Raw genomic sequence first — 17,866 nt, forward strand, 5'->3', positions numbered from 1 at the left:
AACTGGTGCTACTTGTGGTGACTGGTCGTATTTGAATTCGTGTATGCGGTGATGTTAGTTATTTCGACTATGTATTTGCGTTTTGTTCCCACGAGAATGTATTGCTCCTATTTCACCATGCCTACTGCTAGAGCTACTGATAGAGGGTCTTTGACAGTCTGATACAAATATTTGTTTTTAATTTATTTTATTATTATTTATTACTTAAGATGTCATGAGGAACATGATGTAATGATTGCAGCTCCTTACAAACGTTGTGTAAAACAAAAATACTTGGCGATTAAAAAGAGTGGCGGAGAGTTTATTCCCAGTTCTTCTCTTCCGTTCTACGCGCTTGATTTGAGAACTGGCAGTAAATGTAAAATTAGAAGCATTTTATGTATAGGTATTTTTTTTTACGTTCATAAGTGTGCATTGTGCACCTATATGAATAAATGATTATTATTGACTGACTTTTGATACTTTATTAATAGTGTTTGTTTTTGTCTTTAAATATCAAAAAATAAAAGAGTTATTGGAGCTGACGATGTACCAGATGGGTACACAGCAAAACATCTATGCTTCTAATAATAATAAAATCCCTTTATTCGCTGACCTTAATTAAACTATTTATCTATTTATGAAACAGTATAATTTACATAGCAAATAATAAATTTATTAGCAAACAATTTGGTCAGGTTGTCTATCGACATAGGCCGCCCCCAATTGTTTCCACGTCTCTCTATCCTTGGCAGACATTCTGCATCCTTTCGGTAGATCGTCGTCCCATCTTTTGATTTGACCTCCTCGTTTTCCTTCCCCGTTCCTCGGATACCATTCTATTACATCCTTAGTCCATTTCTCTTTGTTATGTTTCTAATAATATAATAACGATAAATATTCTTAGACAAACTATCCAATTCCCTAGGTACCGTAACAGACAATAAATGGTAGTAATAAAAGCGTTATCAGAAATTCAATATGTTGGAACAAATTGTACTGAAACCTCTACCATGCAGCAATTCTTGCTATCCAATAAAATATTAAATGATAAATCACAGTGATTTAACAGTTATAATTCTTAATACCTAGATAACACTGAACATTTTTAGAAAATGAAGAACGGTTTAATATAGAAAGTTGCCAATACTTTTATTGTTTATCGAAGTAATCTTCGTTCCTATCTACACATTGACGCATTCGATCGAACCACTGAGAAAAGCAGTGGGCCCATTCTTCCTTAGGGGTCGCTTCTATGGCATTTTCGTACGCTTTCACCGCATCTTCAGGACTTGTAAAGGGAATACCTCGAATTTTATCTTTAGTTCTTGGGAATAAATGAAAGTCCTGGGTGCCAGATCAGGACTGTACTCATTATTTCGATACCTGCCAAAATCAAATATTCAACAGTCCGTTTTGCGGAATGGAACCTTTCCCACCAAAGAATGAGGCCATCATTTTTTTTCTTGACATCTTCCTTTCTTTATCCTCGAAAGTAAACACCCACTGAGCTGATTGTCTTTTAGTTTTGCTTGACGATGTCAAACACAGCTTTTGCGTCACCGCCGTTGAACTTATCTAACATTAGGCGACATGTGAAGGTGTTTCTTGTTGTCGGTTAAAGTATAGGGAATCCACCTGGTACAAAGCTTTCTGACTCCAAATATTCATGTAGGTAATATTTTTTGAACTTGACTCATACCATTGCTTAGGTTTGCCCGTATCTGCTGATATGTTACATATGCATCGCACTTCACTAATGTTATCTTCAGTAGTCGCTGTTAAAGGAGGTCCCTGACGCGGATCATCATTGAAAGGTACGATGGGTCTTCATTAAGAAATGCTAATCGCAGCCTATGATAGCTTTGTTGTTGAGTAAGCCCACAACGAAAGTCATAATTAATCATTGACCAAAAATTTTCTCGCGTTAGGTTCATATTCACGTGTAACAAGAGTTTTGCCGCCAATTCACAAAAACAAATGACAAATGAATGCATTAGGTTACCAAAGAGTCCTACAATTAAAATTCTAAAAAGTTTTCATTAGCATTGTTTCTAACTGGCCAGTTCTAAACATTTATTTCAAAAAATTTAATCTATTTGAATGTTTAATACGCTTCTAGTATTTATTAAATTTTATGTTAGATGGGCTGAAATGTTCGAAGTAGTTTGATATAATTTCATTTGATTATTTAATATAATACAAATTATCGATACCATTTTTAGAGTACAAATTGTACTTTAGCCTCAAAACAGGTTTCAGGCGATTACCTCTTCAGCGCAAAATTTTAGTCCAGCGAGCATTCTTGAGGTCAGAGATCAGGAAAAGTTGACCTTATACTGTAAGAATTGGAATTGTTCATAATAGCAGCAGTCTTGTATTATATTGTTACGAAGACGAGTCGACTGCAATATTTCTAGTTTCCGTTTTAGGCGATTGTCAATCACATATTAGAAAATTGTTATTTGCATAATGTTACATTGGTTTTCAGGAAGCTGAAACATTTATTCAGGCCGTTTCAGAACATATGTCGACTACACTCAGGTGCAGTGGTGCAGTTTTCAGGAGACCCTTTTTTAGGCCTAGTTATATCCCTTTGATGAAGGAATATTCTAGACCAAATTTTCTAGGTGTGTGCCAAGGACGAAATGATACGCGAGAGAGAAGGAAAATCGGAACCTTTTGCGAAAGAGACAGATGCAATGTGCGAAAAGTGAAAGAAAAGTGAAGTGATAAAGTACTGTGTGAAGTGTGCATAATTAACTAATAAGTGACTGTTTTTGTATGTAATAAGTGCATATTTGCGAATAATTTATGTTTATAAATTCCTCATTGATTTATCAAGAAATAAATCTTTGAAGAAATGTACGACATTTTCTATCCGATCCCCTAGCTCGCAACAATATGGTTGGTTGGGCTCAAATTGCATTTGTTTCTGTGATTATTTTTTCAGAAAAGCCTTCTATGCCTGACACATGTCAAGATTACCCTTTTTGTAATAGAAACTTTTAATTGCAAACTATAAGTAATCCTTTGGTGCACTGCGTCAAAAAGTGTATTTAAAAATATACTTTGATCACAAAAACGTATAAACTAAACTGAGAACTTTCCTAATGGCCATTATGGAGAAATACCACAGAGTGAATCAAATTTAAATTCGACTAATAAATAACAGTCGATAGCTATTGAATATGACTGCTTATTCACATTTATTTCCAAAGTGAATTTATACGATTCATTGAATCCTTATTGCTCTGGCGTCGATCCAGAGTGAAGTTTTGTTTAAGTCTAATAGAAAAGTATCGTTGGAGGAGGTTTCGTAAAATATAAAACTAAACATTTTCAAGTTAGCGTTTTTTAAAGTTTCTCGCGCTTCAATCTGGTAATGATGAGTTGAAGTTGAGAGCTTTAAAGTGTTATAGGAATAAAAAAATAATTCAGAGGCTCCAGTTCTCAATTTATCTTTTTAGACTAGATCTTGTACCTATACGTCGATTTTCTGGTAGGTACTTTATGCGTTCTTATTTGAGGACAGAAGCGCATTAAAGGGGCTTCAATAAACACTGTATTGGTAGTTCCACAGACTATAATTTGTTAAATCAATATTATAAGTTTAATTAACTTACATTTTAGGCCATGGCTAGTAAAATAAATGCTGTCAATGTTTTGTGATTATTAGCGAGCATTGTTTTTTATCTATGCTTATTTTCTTTTGTGATAATCTTAAATAAAAAAAACAATACATAATATTGTGAGTCAATATTTACACATCAGATTCTTGTCCACTTGCCCCGTTCTATAAGAAAAATCGTTCCATTTTTAAACTTGAATATCATCAATATAAATACTGTCCTTTTGATTCTGCTCTTTGAAGGCTTTCAAGGTACGTTTTTCAAGTCCCTAAAAGGAAAGTACCAAAGCCTGAGATAACGAGGGTGTGATTAGGTTACCGACGTAAAGGCGCTTCAGACCGAAAATGTTTATATGCATATAAATGAGATTGTTACTTTAATGACTAAATAAGCAAATTGCTTTGATAGTGATTTCGTTTGCAATTTAGAATATTGAGTTAGATTCTTGGTTTTATAGCCTTAATTAGAAACTGGCTAATAAAATTTGACATTTGTAATATTTTAGTACTTATCTCTGTCGTATGCCGACGGCTATGGTTACATCAATATATAATACAACTGTTTTGTTGGCAACACTGTAAGGGAAACAGCCATTTAATGTGTTTTGTTATATATTTCCATACAGTTTTCAATTTCGTTGCTAAATATTTAATTAGTGCTGTGTTAAAATATGATTTGATAACAAAATTAACGCCCAAAACGCTAATATTGTAATAAGAAGTTAAGTGTCAGTTAGATTGAAAAATTTAAATTTTTATTTCCTTTTACGAAATATCTTGCTATTAAACTTGTGACAATTAGTGTTTTGTGTATTATACATATAAAGTAAGTTCTACTTACTACTAGGTATACATAATAATAATACTAATAGACTTGTGCCAATAGTCTAATGCCTCAGGATGAGTGTGACTTGCTGAAATGCCAATTGGACAAGCTTGATGGCTTAGAATATGAAAGTGCCTTGAAATGTATATTGCATATCTTGAAAGGGATGTAGTAGTAAAAGAATAAAAAAGTTTATTAAATATGAATTTGACACCCAACAAATGTAAAAGGAGACCTTGGAAATTCAAAATATAGCTGATTCCATGGTATCAAAATTCCAGGAGTCACAAAGCATTGTCTCTAACTAATCGGCTGAAGATCTTATCAAGATCTCCATACATGCAGCACAATGCTTTGAGTTTGAAAATCAAGCCAGTCTGTACAGGTGCCATGACCAGTAAGTAGGGATAATATTTCAATGCCAAAGTTAATTGTAATGTCACCAAATAGGCCAACAAATGAGCCAATTTTTAAATAAGGTACAAAATATTATAATATATTATAAAGAATATTGTATGACTCTTCCAGTAAAACTGAAATTTAATTATATTTATAGGAAATAAAGGGAATTTAAACAAAAAAGAGCTTATTTGTTGCTATGAAAAATTGTGCTTACTTAATCTTAAAAATCTGATTATGTATACATTCCCTTATAGTAAAATTTCACACAGTATGAAAATAATGTGACACATATTTTAAATCAGACAGTGCATACATTTACTATGTATAATAAAAACTGGACACTGATACCAATAGGTACATTAGTTGTAATAATTACCGTTTGACAAAGGATAGATATAATCTACCTACATATTTTAAAAGATAGTTGATTCGCTATCATATTTATAACTGCCAAGAATTTGGCTGGACAACCTGCTTCTATTGACCAGTTATAGTTAGTAAGATATTGGAACATATTCCAAGATATAGTATTTCTAATTTAAATTAGATACTAAGACAACAGAGAGTCTCTGGCCTACAATTAGTAAGTAAGATAAGTAAATTTAAGAAGAATAGTATCAATCTGTTTCACCAAAATATACAAGGCATGATAAGTAAATTACTAGAAATTGAGTTGTTTTTGAGCAGTGAAAATATTGACATATTGTTTACTTAGTATTACTACAGAACACTGGTTAAAGACAAGTGAACTTATGTTCAATTTTTGTAAACATCAGATTGGTAGTTCGTTCCGCAGAGGAAATGCAATATATGGTGGCTCATTAATATTGCTTAGTAAATAAATTAAATAAAGGAAGGACATACTGAGCCTATCTGTGGAACACCTTATTGAAGTATTTTATGTGGAGCTAGAGCAATTTGTCATTGTTAGTTTGTATAGCCCTCCTTCAGCTTAATATGATAGCTTAGAAAAAATATTAGACCAGGTTCTGTAGAGATTGCAAAAATCCAAGAAAAAATTGCCTTTTATAAAACTTGGATTTGACAAAACTTTCGGATATTATATATATGTACATAGATGGTGAAAATTTTCAAGCAGCTAAATGGCGCGGTGTTTAAACGCATTAGTATGTATCCCTAACAATAACATGCATAACATTTCCACGTAAGGCTGTGTAAATTTGGCGGAAGTAATACGAATAAATAATTTATTTAATTGCGACCCGAGGCGTGATTCCGTTTGAATTTAGCAACAAAATTTTACTTAAATAAATTTAGTCATGTACAGTGATGTCTTAAGTAAATCTCAATCCTAAGATCCTCATTCAAATCACGGCTGTGCACTGGCTTTTTGATGTATATAAGTATCATCTCAAATAAATCTGACTTCTAGAAATGTTTTTCCATGCTCCTGCATACAAGAGAAGATATATAAACACTAACTATGCCGAAACTCAGTTTTATATCGCGCTGCGCGGACATACAACGACCAATACTTATGCCTTGACTTGTTTAAGCTATTGTTGAATATGGTTAAAATGAGTATTAAGAATATCCTTAGCGCAAAATCACCTGCATCATGAGCACACCCCCACACATTATCACTTTCATACAACACAGCTAAATTTGGCATTAAAAGTATTAAATATTTTTTATTGTATTTTCCCTTCTGTAAATGTTTGAACATTTTTATAAATATTATGTATTTAAATATAACTTTTATTATCTGTAGGATTACAAAAAAATAATTACTATCATTGTTTTCATGACTTTTTATTAGTATTCATGCTGTGTAAAAAGAATGTATATCTACTGTCTATAAATCTACAATGGTGGTACTACAACTGGATTAAAATATATTTTTAGATTAAGTAGGCTCTAGTCTGAGAATTAAACACGGACTATATAATAAGTGGATGATTCCTATACATTAAAACGTATCAAAAATATAGTTTTTTTTTTAATGTAATAGCAGGCAAACGGGCACGAGACTCACCTGATGTGAAGCGATACCGCCACCCATGGACCCTCACATTGCCAGAAGGCTCGCAAGTGCGTTGCCGGCCTTTCAAGAATTGGTACGCTCATTTCTTGAAGGACCCTAAGTTGAATTGGTTCGGAAATACTTCAGTGGGCAGCTGGTTCCACATAGTGGTGGTGCGCGGCAAAAACTGCCTTAGAAAACGCTCAGTTGTGGAACGATGGACGTCGAGGTGATACGGGTGGTATTTTGTATTTTGCCTTGACGTCCGTCAATGAAACTCAGCTGCGGGTATTAGACGGAACAACTCTTCTGAACACTCCCCATGGTAAATGCGGTAGAAGATGCAGAGGGACCCAACATCTCTACGCAACGCCAAGGGATCAAGCCGCACGGAAAGTGATTGGTAGTCGACGATTCGAACCGCTCTTCGTTGAATACGGTCTAGTGGAAGGAGCTGGTACTGGGGAGCTCCCGCCCAGAGGTGAGAACAGTATTCCATGTGGGGCCGAATTTGCGCTTTATAGAGTTGCAAGCGGTGGCCCGGAGTGAAGTACCGTCTCGCCTTGCTGAGCACACCAAGCTTTTTGGAGGCTAATTTAGCCTTCCCTTCCAAATGACCGCGAAACTGGACGTTATTCGATATGTCAACGCCCAATATTCCGATGTTAGCTAAGGCTTTAAGGAGAGTGCCTTCAAAGAGGGGAGTAGCGACAAAGGGAGTTTTTTTAGCGGAAAACGCGCAGACTTGTGTCTTAAAAGTTTCTAAAACAACACTATTATATTTTCTTACAAGTACCTTAATTCTACGGAAGTAATAATAATCCAAAACATTAAAATACAACTAGAGTATAGTTAATTAAATCCGTGAGTAATGTAATTGGAGATGAAAGACGAGAATGGTCATCCAACGAGTTACAGAAATCAATGTTTTACTTTTTATATAATAATAGGATATACAGAAGACTTTTATAATTTTTTTACGGGTTTTGTAGACTTTGGTGTCTGTGCTTGCAAAAAAGACACGTATTATTGACACGCACATTACTGTAAACACAACTGCCGTTTTTACCGTAAGTAGCGCGACAAGGTGCTTAGAAATCAACTTAAAAACTAAGATTTATTATAGAATAAATTTGAATTTAGTATCTTAATGTACTATTAAGTATAATAAATATAAAAAAAAATATTTTATAATTTTATTAAAGATTGTTTGGTACCAATTAAATTAGATGTAATCCCATATAAATTATGTCCTCGTTTTCAGTTCGTCGTTTACGACAATATCCAGCGAACGGTAACATATTTATTAATATGTTATGTACATAGGAGCCTAAGTACTAACGCGAAAGAGGCCTAGCATTCTGAAATCTCTTTGAGTTCAACAAAGGGAGTCCCGTCGAGCGAATCTATCGAATTTCACAGTCGTCTGCTGCAACGCTTTGAACAGATTTATATACTGCAAGATTAGATTAAGTTCCAATAAAGAGTTTATTTAAATTTAGAATATGCTACTGGCTTTGACGAGTTTTTTGATTTGATGGATTTGGTGTAGGTTGAATAGGTTTTTTTTATAATAGTTTCAGGAAGACATAAATCCACTAAAATTTTATTAAATCAGCTATGAATTAAAAAGTTAAAAACATTATTATAGTGAACATAAAATTGATCAGGATGTCGCAATACAGCGAGGAAATGCTGCCAGTTTTAAAGGTACTCCGCCACATGGCCCAAACCTTTTTAAATTTGTTTTAATTTTTGATTTATAATTATTATTACTACGTAGGTTAACGTTGTAAATGTTGTATAATTGCGTGTTGGAAATTTATTTCCAAACAAAAACATACTGAAACAAAAATATTATAAGTAACAACATAGTTTTAGCCTTTTAGAATTTACCGTCACATTTATCGGTTACGCGTCATCTTTTTCTTGACCCTACCACGGTTGATTCGAACACTCTTTTTTCTGACGTTTAACAATGATAGTAATATTACAATTAATGAAATTCTGTAAAAATCTTAGTAGAAATAAAGTAAAACGAAATAATTGTATTATTTATATTCATATAGTAAAAGCCTTTTGTTAAATTTTAACCAATTTCTGTTAAGTTGCATGTAGTATGCATTCATTTTTTAAAAATAAGGTCATAAAGAAGTTTCACTACTTACGTGAGTACACTAGTACACGCACACACTTTTTTCTAATGCCTAATGTATTTTTTCTTGAGGGACTAAAGAGGCGGGGCACTTCAGACAGTAAGCTATGTAGATCTGAATTAACCTCTTATACGAACTAAATGGGTCTAGTTACATTGTTCTACAATACACCTTTGTCTTTTTTACTCTTATAGGGTTGATTGTATAATGAAAAGAGACAAGCGCTTTCATCAAAACAGTATAGTATGACTTTAATGTTTATAATTGAGAAGGAAAGAGGTACATATATACTTAAACATATTACTACATACATAGGTCACGTTCTTTAAATATTAACATATTAGTAAACTTTTATTTGAAACCAATATGGTGTATTTCAAGTTTTCGTCAACCGCTGTCTTCACCATATCCTGGGTATCCACTGCGAGAAGATCTCTAACGAGCAACTTTGGGAGTGCTGTTAAGAAACCCCGATCTTTTAGCAGATCTGGTAGTGCAAAAGTGAAAAATGCATAGACCATACACTTCGAAGAGATTCCAATCATATCCCCAAGCAGGCGCTTCAATTGAACCCTCAATGAAAGTAGAAGCGTGGCCGTCTTAAGCAAGTAAGCGTACAATTGCGGCGAAGAGAGGCAGAAAGACTTGGAGCGAGGTGAAATACGAGGCTCAAGACTCACTGTGGATGCCCTCTGTTAAGTAAGGCATGAAAAACTGGTATAGCTTTCATACCAATAACAAAATTCATTAAATATTGTTTAGCGGTTTAAAAGCTATAGATGAAATAACCCATTTTAGAGATTAAGTCAATTACTTAATTGATCTTTACCAAGATTAAAATGAGTTAATTTCAAATTAATTAAGATAATTGAGGAAACAAATGGAAAAAGCTCTATCTTTGATCTTAATTATTGCGAGAAAGAATTAACTTTAAAAGCCTTTTTTAATTATTTATAGAATATGCTATCAGGGACTTTGTCATTAAAGGTATTTATATATTTTTTTTAATTTAGCTATTATTTTTATTAAAATGAGGCAAACGGGATCACCTGATGTAAAGTGATACCACCGCCCATGGACACTCAATGCGAACGGGCCCGCGGGTGAGTTGTCGGCCTTTTAAGAACTGATACGCTCTTTTCTAGAAATACTCTAAAGCAAATTGGTTTGCAAATTATGGGCGGCTGGTTGGTTACTCATTTCCAACATACAACCTCCGTTTGTTAAAAAATGGCTGATATAGCGCCGGACGTAAGCGATTTTTCCGCCGAACAATATTGTACCACTATGTACGGTTCGGTGGTAAGTAATCGTAGTTCACAAAATACACACTACAAAATTATAAAATTGAGGACATAACTAATAACAAATAAAAAAAATTTAATCAAAGTAAATATGTGTCTAACATAATACGAGTGAAACAAAATAGTAGGTAAGTGAATCAAAATTTGTTACGATCGGCCGTGTTAATATATTTTAGATCACCCTTATGAAAATGTATGAAACTAATAATATGTATTTCGAACAAATATCGTAAGAACAAACTAGGTTGTTTTATCAAAGTCAGTAGTTACTTTAGTTCCTTCATGCATCGTTACGTTATATTGGTTTCGTTACGTTTCAACTAAACTAAAATTGATTTTGGTGCATATTTTTGTATTTCTTCAGAAACTCAGCTTTTTTGCATACTCAAATTTATTTAGATAACTTAACGTTTTAAGAGCTTTTCAGCAATCGTGGTCGGCAAAAGGGAAGTTAGATGGAAAAGAATAAGAGTGTTACTCTTTTAAAACTAAGGTAAATCTCGAATTACGTTTCCAACGTAAAACAGCTCCATTTTTTAGGAGGCTCATGGCTTAAACCATTAAAAAAACTGATAATATTACATGCATAATGTAAATAATATTGTCTCAGTTTCCAGTGATGGACCATCTACATTTGTATAGAAGAATGAATACAATGAAAACACTGAACTTTGGCAACATCCTAATTTCAAGTGATTTCATCCTGAAAATTAATTGTGTGGGCTTAAAATGTGTTACTATGTGTAGGTTATATGGAAAATACTATCAAAGTGCTGCTCGTATAACGCAAGAATCAGGTACATGGTGAAATGTATATCAAGAATTTATGATCGAATAAAATTTCACGAATCCTTAAAATATAGAATTTAATTTCCATTTGTATATAACCTCCTCCATTGTTAATACTTTGAAGCGAATATTTTTCGATAATTTTCCTTAAAGCCTTGTATTTCGACAAAAAGCGACATCAAAGCGCGCACCAGGTTAAATGAACCAGCTGACAAATTGATATACGCTACTGGTTTGACATTTATTTATTACGTGAGGTTTTGTACTTATTTAACACTCAGAGTCCCGGCTTCGTAGCCACAATAATTGAGCTAAATGTTTCCATTTGGAAAAATCAGACCATTCACAAGTCAATTACAGATATATTATATTATCCTAGACTTTGTTAGCCTACTGCAGCGGTGAAGACCGTACCATGGAGAGTGTTCAGAGTGTTCAGATTAGTTGTTCGGATTAATACCTGCAGCTGAGTTTCATCATCGGACTTCGAGGTAGAATACAAAATTCTACCCGTATCACCTCGACGTCCGACGTTCCACGACTGAGCATTTTTCAAGGCAATTTTTGCCGCGCACCACCGCTATGTGGAACCAGCTGCCCACTGAAGTATTTCCGAACCAATTCGACTTAGGGTCCTTCAAGAAAAAATTAGTTAGTATAAATTCTTAAAAGGCCGGCAACGCACTCGCGATCCCTCTGGCATTGAGAGTATCCATAGGCGGCGGTATCACTTAACATCAGATGAGCCTCCTGCGCGTTTGCCCCCTATTTTATATAAAAAAAGACAAAGAAAAGTAGACCGAGGGGAATGCGGCGTAATATACGAAAACACCACTCACCAATATTCCTCCTTCTCTTGACCTGTCTCCGTGGGAGAAGCCCACAAATAACAGTGTAAGCACAAGACGCGTGATATCGCGTCGGTCCAACAGCGCGGGAGCATGAACAATGGTCCCCTACCCTTGTGTATGACAAGAGACACCGAAGACTATAGGACTGTAGTCGCGACTCTAAGCGACTGTAACCCACAACATACTACTACATACCCAAGAAGTGTCAACATATAATGTCTAAAGTTATTTAAACCTGGCAAATAATTATGAAAACATACATTTCATATTTTCATGAAGGATGTGTTCTACTTTGGAATCTGCTACTAATATCGATATTTTTTCGCACTCCTCTACTGCTTCATTTAAGAATAGGTTAAAACAACTATTAAAGTCGTAAACCTTGTATCTTTCTTCTTGTTTTGGCTACTAGTATATCTGTCGTTCTACCGATTTATAAACTTTGTATTGTATTGTCTACTTAAATATTTTGTTCTGCTGTCATGTCATGTTTTGTTTTGCTTTATATCCTTATTTTTTATCAGTGAAACTATTTGTGGATATATCCAATGCTTTAATTTTATGTTTATATTTCTTTTCTGACTTATACTATTAGAGATGTATGTTTGTTTCCCAAATGAATAAATAAATAAATTTCATATTGCTTTTAAGTACATATGAACTATCAACGCACTAAGCTCGTAAATAAAATTCCTTTCTCCATCTAAAAGTAATAAGAGACGTTAAAAATATTGTTCTTTACGACTTAAGACGCTGCAACAAGTGGCACAAATGTTTGCGTGGCTTTGTGCGGGAATTTATAGCTTTAATTAATTACTTTTCTGTTATTTTCTCGTTTTCCCAAGTATTTTTTAAATTGTTTAACATGAATGTAAAACAATAATTGTTAAGAAGACGTTCTAAATTCAGTTCTGTTACAAATAAACATGCATTTTTTAATTAAGTTTTATAATATTATTAAAATTTATTGCTACATTTTTATTAAAGTATCAGCAAAAAATAAATAAATCTTATATTCGAAATGGGCACTTTTGACCTCTATATATTTGACCTTTAATCTGTTTGGCCACGAATCTATGGATACACACTGTTTCCAAGAGAAATTTTGCCACTGCTTGCTCCACGCATTTGTTAAGAGACTCAATGTCGACGTGTCCTAAAGTCGGGAACGTTGGTTTCAAGCCACGCTTTGGTAGTTCGTACCTTGTGACCAGATGAAGACCCTACCAAAAACGCGTCTTAAGCGAGAAATCGTATTATGCAGGATAGGAAAAATAAAACGTACTACATACTATTATATATTATGTTCTAACTTTGGTAGGTAGGTATTAAATTATACAATTATGAATTACCTTAAATACGTATTGTAATTATAATCATATTATTTTAAATAATCACTTATTTTGGTTTGACAGAAAGTTTTTGATGCATTAGCCATTAAAAGATTTTCAACATAATTCAACTTTTGCAGTACATCTTCGCTTGGATCATTAACAGCTGATAATGCCTCATCTTCATCTTTATCACTTAGGGCCTCGTTTTTGTTCTTATTCACATTCTGGATAAGATCTTCAGTTGATTGAATTTCGTACGGTGCTACATTGTCAACAATGGAAGAATATCCAGAGAGATATTAAACGGGATGATGAATCGTTTTAAGCGTTAGGATATGTATGAAAATATGTCTGAGACTGGCGTAAAGTGGCGTATTATGCGAGAAATCGTATTAAGCGTGATCGTCTTAAACGAGTTCTCAACATTCAATCAAATCTATTCTTTTAAAGAACGGGTGCAAACGGTATGCTCACCTGATTTTAAGTGGACACTCTCAATACCAGAGGGCTCACGAGTGCGTTGTGTTTCTTAAAGGACCCTGAGTCGAATTGGTTCCGAAATACTTTACGTCTACTTTAGAAATATCTTTATTTGTTATTATCTTTTAAATCATACCCAATTTTTTCATTTAATTAAAATTAATTGAACGGATTAATTTTCTGTTTTTAATTTTCATAACTTATGAAATTTTAGTCTGACAGTCAAAAGTACTTTCGCCTGTCATTGTTGCAGCGCCACGGACGTAGATGGGCTACGTAAGTGCTACAATATTCTGCGAAATGGCTACGGTAGTACGCTCAGTAATTGTAGAGTTTTGAGAAATTAAAATTTCTGGGTTAATAACTTAAACGTATTTATTAAAATATATAATAATAATAGGAACCTTTTTGTATAATTAGTGATAAATTTTGTGAATCTGTTATATCATCTACGAAAACAGTAATCTATTGAGAAGAGCTGGCTCACGCTAATGATTGTCTTGTCTGTTTTATTAAAATCTTAGTATTTATAAATAATAATAGTACAAGTATGTGATTAGTATTTGCTATCAATTGTTGTTTAATACTTAGATTTCACAGTGTGAAACCAGCTGCCCACTGAAGTATTACCGAACCAATTTGACTTATCCTTCAAAAAAGGAGCGTACCAATCCTTAAAAGCGAGACAACATTGAGAGTATCCATTGGCTGCAGTATAGCTTAACAAAAGATGCCCGTTCCCAAGTTCTATAAAAAAATAACAAAGTGTACCAAAGAGCAAACCAAACTACAAGTTATTTATTTTAAAGATTATTAATAATTAAAACTTTGCAAGTAAATAATATTTATTTCGCACGTTCCAAAAAGTTGTATTAAAAAAAATTTAAGATCATGGCGGCTGTCAGCGTTTGATTATATAGAGTATTATATTAATTGTCGAGAGGAATAAATTATTCATATTTCAGTATTGTGGCTTTAGAAACTCGACTGAATATGCCTCTAATTGTACACATGCAAATTAAAAAGCTCTGAAATGAATAGTTGAAATGTGTCAAGGCGAGAAATTATTTTATCTATGCTGATTTGCAATTTAAAATACGACTTTTAATAGATTGCTATTCATGTGACCGATAGAGCAATCTATTGTATATATAGTTGGCCTAGTGGCTTCAGCGTGCGATTCTCATCCCTGCACACAGCACAATTAACATTTACTCGAACGGCGAAGGAAAATGTAGTAGGGAAACCGGCTTGTCTTAGACCCAAAAAGTCGACAGCGCGTGTCAGATCCTTTATCTGGAGGCTGATAACCTACTTGCCTATTAGATAGACAATGATCATGAAACAGATACATAAATCTGAAGCTTAGGCCTACAAAGGTTGTAGCGCTACTGATTTATTTTTATTTTACGAAAACGCAATTGCGAAATATGTTTAGGACATTAGGCTAGCGCAATTTGAAGCAAAAATGAATGTGTTTCGTTAAAATACGGTAATTTTAAGTATGATTCTAAGTAATATAACAATATATAATTTAATTATAAGTAAGCAGCTCATTAGCAAGACAGATTTTAAGCCTGGAGAGTTATTGCTAGCAATTTGAAGAATAAACGAGAATGAAATATATTTAGTTAAAATACAGTAAAAGACAGTTTAATCATAAGTAAGCCCAGCTCATTAGCAAGATTATTTTTTAGTCAGCTGATACAGGAATTAAAGTGAACTTTACTAACACAATAACACACATATAAACACGAAGTAAAAAACTAAATTAATTTCATGATTTGTCTCTTGTGGATTGTCCAATTACAATTCTATTTTTTTAATTAATTATTAAGATAAATCAATTTATATAATTATCGTTAGAGCTGTTAGTAACTAGTCTAGCCATAAGTTCTATTACAAGTCAAAATGCATATTTTTTAATGAAGTAATGTAATATTAATATAATTTATACCTATAAATTTATCAGTCTTAGCAAAAATGGCCACCTTTGGCTTTATACAGGCCTTTATCTGATGGCCTCGAATCTATGGATTATATTTATTTATTTCTCATTGCTTCTAAGCGTAATTTCAGCACTGCTTGCTTCAACGATTTTTTAAGAGACTCAATGTCGCCATGTCGTGTAGAGCTGACTATGTCCTCTAAAACTGACCATAATTTGAAGTCTAAAGCGCTGAGGTCTGAGTAAGATGAGGGCCAGTCTTCAGCTCTTATAAAGCCCAATGTTGGTTTCAAGCAAGGCTTGGGTAGTTCCTGTCTTGTGACCCTTGTCTGAGGTGCAGAATCCTGCTGGAAAAGTCCACGGTATATTTTTATTTTTAACTTCAGATTGTATCTTGGCTAAAGTTTTCACGCCACGTTCCACCAAACCATCACTGACACAGGATAATGACCACCTTGTACCTTTCTGACCACTTGAGAAGCTTCTATAGAACTGTGAGCGTACACTCTATCATTTTGCTTATTGTAGTGTTCTTCAATCGCGAACATTTCTTCATCGGTAAAGAGAATATTTTTGTAATTTTCATCTGCGTATCGCGACAGCAGGCGACTTGATCGATCTACTCTCTTTGATTATAAAGAAAGATTTAGGACATGTCCCGTATAATATACGAACATACGGCTGATACAAAGCTTTTGAAGTGTCTGGAATATGAACGACAGCTCCATACCAGCTTTGTGCAGGGATCGCCCTGCAATCCTATCGTAAACACCGCATTCTATATTGTATGAATGAACACGAAAAATTTGAAAGGCGCAAAAGCGAAAGATTTTTTAAAAATAATATATGGATTCCAAATTCTAAATAATTGAAAAGTTGAAAAAAAGAAAAGTTTTCATGTAACAGTATTTATGGCCAGACTAGTCAAAACAGAAATCAAGATTTCATATATGAAAGATATTTAATCACAAATAGTTACTCGACCCTGTATAATCGAAGTCTTCATTTGACAGAGGATTCTCATTATAGGAAAAAAGGGTTTCATTTAAATGGTATGTCAGCAATGCATGGACGTGCGAAAATAAATGAAAACACGAAAACAAACATGTCTGTCGTATCATCGAGCGGCATGTGTACAAAGTGTTGTTTTAACGAATTCATGCAAGAATATGAGAGAACATACTTGCGAATTGACTTAATTTAACTTTGTTGGTTTTCCTCCGTATTCGTTTAATGTGGAAATTTTTGACGAAGCATTTTTAGTTTTTTGTAGTACGATTATAGGGTATCGGGTTAAATGTTTAACTAGTTAAGCAAAGTCAATATGTGTGTCTTTTTTTAATTATTAACATAACTGTGTAGTATGTTAGACATTATTTGAACAGTGTCATCGTGTAATCGCCCACAACCACACACAAGGACAAGCCAAAAAGAAATCTCTTTAGAAGGTTGCTCATGCAGACGAAAACAACTAACTAACTAACTAAATAATTTCTTTCTCATCTACATTTTTGGTTATATTTATCAAATTAACAGACATATTTATCGTTGTTTATAACTGTATCTCAAACTGAGTAGTTATATAACTGTATTTCCTAAAGAAACCTCTCCACGATAAACTAAACAGAGGTAAAAATACAAGCAGACCCTCAACCCTTAACACTTCGAAAAATATCAAAGTAATTAATTTTTAATTATACCTAGCCCGCGTTAATAGCGACCGATATTAAAATTCAACGAGGAGAATTTTTTAAAGCATTTTCAATATACTCGCCAGTTGAAAGCGTTTAATATGTTATTAAAGTGTTTTGGTTTATAATACATGGCAAATATTTTTTCTGAGTACTAGCGAGCTTTTGAAAGTAACCATTAATTTTTTTAATTCGTCCTATTTTTATGGCGAGGGTTACTTAGAATAAAGTGTTTTGTTGGCATTTAAGAATATGATACGCATTCAGTTCGAAATGGCCTTTACTGGCTTTCTTAAAGTGCGCATTATCGTGGAACGCCATTCGTCAAGAATAGAATTTTCCATTCTGCTTCGTCGTCCAATAAATTTCACTTATGGAATTCTGCGGCTGGTATTTGTCTGTACGATAGTTTAAAGCACACCTGATTATAAAAGTTGATGCAACAGAGGTAGCCTCTACTATTATGAAACCAAAATTTATATATTTTTCTT

At 33.6% G+C, this 17,866-nt stretch overlaps 1 protein-coding gene across 1 annotated transcript in view; it reads right to left on the reverse strand.

Moving 5' to 3' along the window:
• The window catches only part of LOC123713499 (potassium voltage-gated channel protein Shaw-like), a 141,395-nt gene that overhangs the window by 32,603 nt on the left and 90,926 nt on the right, over positions 1–17,866 (reverse strand). The window lies entirely within an intron of this gene.

The sequence above is a fragment of the Pieris brassicae genome, chromosome 8 (assembly GCF_905147105.1).
Source record: "Pieris brassicae chromosome 8, ilPieBrab1.1, whole genome shotgun sequence".
In the NCBI taxonomy this organism is placed as follows: domain Eukaryota; kingdom Metazoa; phylum Arthropoda; class Insecta; order Lepidoptera; family Pieridae; genus Pieris; species Pieris brassicae.